The sequence below is a fragment of the Leucoraja erinacea genome, chromosome 10 (genome assembly GCF_028641065.1).
Source record: "Leucoraja erinacea ecotype New England chromosome 10, Leri_hhj_1, whole genome shotgun sequence".
Taxonomy (NCBI): domain Eukaryota; kingdom Metazoa; phylum Chordata; class Chondrichthyes; order Rajiformes; family Rajidae; genus Leucoraja; species Leucoraja erinaceus.
In genome coordinates this window covers 13,107,917-13,112,302 of record NC_073386.1, presented here as the reverse complement: position 1 = coordinate 13,112,302, position 4,386 = coordinate 13,107,917, and positions in this window count along the sequence as shown.

Genomic DNA, 4,386 nt, shown 5'->3' with positions numbered 1-4,386 from the left:
GCTATCGACACTAGATTCATTATTATCTGTGAGGCAGAAAGAGAGGTCATCGTTAATATTTGTGTTGTTCTTTCCTTCCCACCTGACACTCACTTCATGCAACAATAAGCACTTCTCCAGATTAGGAGTAAGTCCACGAGATCTCCCTCCAGTCCCCACGTTTCATATTTGCTGTTGTGGTGAGCTCTCCTGTTCTACAGAGAAGGCTAAATGAAGATTGGATAAATGTTAATTGAAGCAAAGTCCAAACGTGCCTCAAACTCTATGCAGTCTTAACGCTTCCTCTGAGTTTCATGCCAATGTTCTTTCTTTGCTCAATACATTCTACTGTTTCAATAAAGTTCCAAAGGAGGTTGAATATCATCTTCTCCTGCTTTCTGCTCTGAAAACTGAAACAAGCATCTCGAAGCCTTGTATATCTTTCCAATTGTCCGTGTATGAGCACTGGTGCTAGTGGAAAGGTGAAGGCATGGAATAGATCCAGTTTCTTCCCACAGGGTTGTAGGTTAATTAGCTTCAGTTCAAATTATAACTTCCTTAGTGTGGGATAGTCTAACGGGGGGGGGGGGGGGGGGGGGTGGACCAGGGTGTCACTGGTCAGCGTGGACTCGGACTAAACTAAACTAAACTGAACAATGCTGTTAAGGGTCATGCCATTAATTGGATATTTTTCCTTTGCATTTTTCCTCCCAAAGTGCAACGCCTCACACTTGCTCAGATTAAACTCCATGTACAATTTCTCTGCCCATTTCTGCAGCTGATCAATATCCCACTGTAAACATTGACAGCCTTCCCCACAGTCAGCGACACCAGCAATTTTGGTGTCATCTGCAAACTTACTAACCAACCCAATCTACCTTTATGTGCAAGTCGTGCGTGTGCTCGCTCTCGCTCACAAATATATATATATATATATATTCCTCGTATATATATATTCCTCAGTCTGAAGAAGGGTCTCGACCCAAAACGTTATCCATTCCTTTCAAGAGATGCTGCCTGTCCCGCTGACTTACTCCAGCATTTTGTGTCTAACTTCGATTTAAACCAGCATCTGCAGTTCTATCCTTGCCTGTGCCCAGAGAATATGCAAATACCTTAACCAAGGCTCCTGCAATCTCCTCTCTTGTTTTTCACAACAACCTGGGATACATCTCATCAGGCACTGGGGATTCTTCCACCATAATGCTCTTCAAGAGCCACAACACCTCCTCCTCTTTAAGGGCCTGTCCCACTTGGGCAATTTTTTAGCGGACTGCCGGCGACTGTCAAGTTCGCGGCACTCGCTGAAAAACCGGGAACTGGAATGGCAAGTGTCAGAGTGGAACACACACACACTCGCACACACACACTCACACACACACACACACACTCCGCACACACACTCCGCACACACATTCCGCACACACACTCCGCAAAGGCGGGGGCTAGGGAAAGCGGGGGAGCGCTGTCTGAATATTAGTATTCTCCACACTGATCTCACTGTCCTCCATGTTTTTCTCCTTGGTGAAAACAGATAATGAGAACTCGATTAATACCTCACCCACATCCCCTGATTCCAAGCTCAAATTCCCTCCGTTATCCTTGAGCGGTTCTACCTTCTGCCGAGTTACCCTCTTGTTTTTAATGGAGGTATAAAAAGCCTTGGGATTTTTTTTTAATTTGACTCTATGAAGCCACTTTGTGGCCCGTTTGGGTCTTGTAATTGCCTGCTTGAGTCCTTTCCTCCTTACTTTATATTCCCCAAAGGCCCTTTTTGATTCCACACTCTTAAACCAAGAATCAAGTCAAGAGTCAAGAGAGTTTATTGTCATGTGTCCCAAATAGGACAATGAAATTCCTATTCCTTGCATGCACTACATTTGTCTTTTTAACCAAATTTAAGGAAATTGCATCATTGTTTAAATTAGTTTAGAGATACAGCACGAAAACAGCCCCTTCGGCCCACCGTGTCTGCACTGACCAGCGATCCACGCACATTAACATTATCCTACAAACACTAAGGACAATTTACACATATACCAAACCAGTTAACCCACAAACCAATATGTTTTTGGAGTGTGGGAGGAAACTGGAGATCCCTGAGAAAACCTACATGGTGACGGGGAGAACATACAATCTCTGTACAGACAAGCACCCATAGTTGGGATTAAACCTTGGTCTCCGGCACTGAAAACGCTGCAAGGCAGCAACTCTACCACAGCGCTACTTTGCCGCCTTTGTTCAATAAGTACTTTGCTTCATAGAGAAAGTGAAAGATGTTTGCGGCTACTTGAGGATGAGATAAAAGTCTAATTCTTCTTCTGGACACCCAAAAAGCTTTACAGCCAATGCAGAAGAAATAATATCAATTTTACTTTAATAAGATGTTAAGGTATTAACCTTTAATAGGTGCCCAAAACTTGATGAAATGCACATTTCAGTTGGCCAACAATTCCTCACATTTAAAGGGCGCTCTTTTAGAAAGGAGATGAGGAGGAACTTCTTTAGTTAAAGGGTATTTAAACTGTGGGGCTATCTCAGTGGATATTTTTAACGCAGAGATAGACAAATTCTTGATCAGAACGGATGTCAAGAGTTATGGGGAGAAGGCAGGAAAATGGGATTAGGAGACAGCGATCAGCCACGATTGAATGGTGGAATGACTTGGATGGGCCAAATGGCCTAATTCTACTCCTAGAACTTGTGAACTTGTGAACTAGCTAGTGAGGAAAGCACAAAATGCTGGAGTAACTCAGTGGGTCAGGCTGTGACTGTTTCATCTCTGGAGAAAAGGGATAGGTGATGTTTCAGGTCGAGACCCTTCTTCACTTGGAGTCTGAAGAAGCCTTTCGACCTTAAATAACCATATAACCATGTAACAATTACAGCACGGAAACAGGCCATATTGGCCATACAAGTCCGTGCCGAACAACTTTTTTTCCCTTAGTCCCACCTGCCTGCACTCATACCATAACCCTCCATTCCCTTCTCATCCATATGCCTATCCAATTTATTTTTAAATGATACCAACGAACCTGCCTCCACCACTTCCACTGGAAGCTCATTCCACACCGCTACCACTCTCTGAGTAAAGAAGTTCCCCCTCATGTTACCCCTAAGCTTCTGTCCCTTAATACTGAAGTCATGTCCTCTTGTTTGAATCTTTCCTCTTCTCAAAGGGAAAAGCTTGTCCACATCAACTCTGTCTATCCCTCTCATCATTTTAAAGACCTCTATCAAGTTCCCACTTAACCTTCTGCGCTCCAGAGAATAAGGACCTAACTTATTCAACCTATCTCTGTAACTTAGTTGTTGAAACCCAGGCAACATCTAGTAAATCTCCTCCGTACTCTCTATTTTGTTGACATCCTTCCTATAATTGGGCGACCAAAATTGTACACCATACTCCAGATTTGGTCTCACCAATGCCTTGTACAATTTTAACATTACATCCCAGCTTCTATACTCAATGCTCTGATTTATAAAGGCTAGCATACCAAAAGCTTTCTTTACCACCCTATCTATATGAGATTCCACCTTCAAGGAACTATGCACGGTTATTCCCAGATCCCTCTGTTCAAATGTATTCTTCAATTCCCTACCATTTACCATGTACGTCCTATTTTGATTTGTCCTGCCAAGGTGTAGCACCTCACATTTATCAGCATTAAACTCCATCTGCCATCTTTCAGCCCATTTTTCCAAATGGCCTAAAAATCACTGTAGACTTTGGAAATCCTCTTCATTATCCACAACACCCCCTATCTTGGTATCATCTGCATACTTACTAATCCAATTTACCACACCTTCATCCAGATCATTGATGTACATGACAAACAACAAAGGACCCAACACAGATCCCTGAGGCACCCCACTAGTCACCTGCCTCCGACCCGATAAACAGCCATCCACCATTACCCTCTGGCTTCTCCCATTCAGCCACTGTTGAATCCATCTTGCTATTCCTGCATTTATACCAATAGTTGAATCTTCTTAACCAACCTTCCATGAGGAACCTTGTCAAAGGCCTTACTAAAGCCCATATAGACAACATCCACTGCTTTACCCTCGTCAATTTCCCTAGTAACCTCTTCAAAAAATTCAAGAAGATTAGTCAAACATGACCTTCCAGGCACAAATCCATGTTGACTGTTCCTAATCAGACCCTGTTTATCCAGATGCTTATATATATTATCTCTAAGTATCTTTTCCATTAATTTCCATTCAATTAATTTGCCCACCACTGAAGTCAAACTAACAGGTCTATAATTGCTAGGTTTACTCTTAGAACCCTTTTTAAACAATGGAACAACATGCGCAGTACGCCAATCCTCGGGGACTATTCCCGTTTCTAATGACCTATTCATGTCACCTATTCATTTTCTGCGGAGATGCTGCTGACCCATT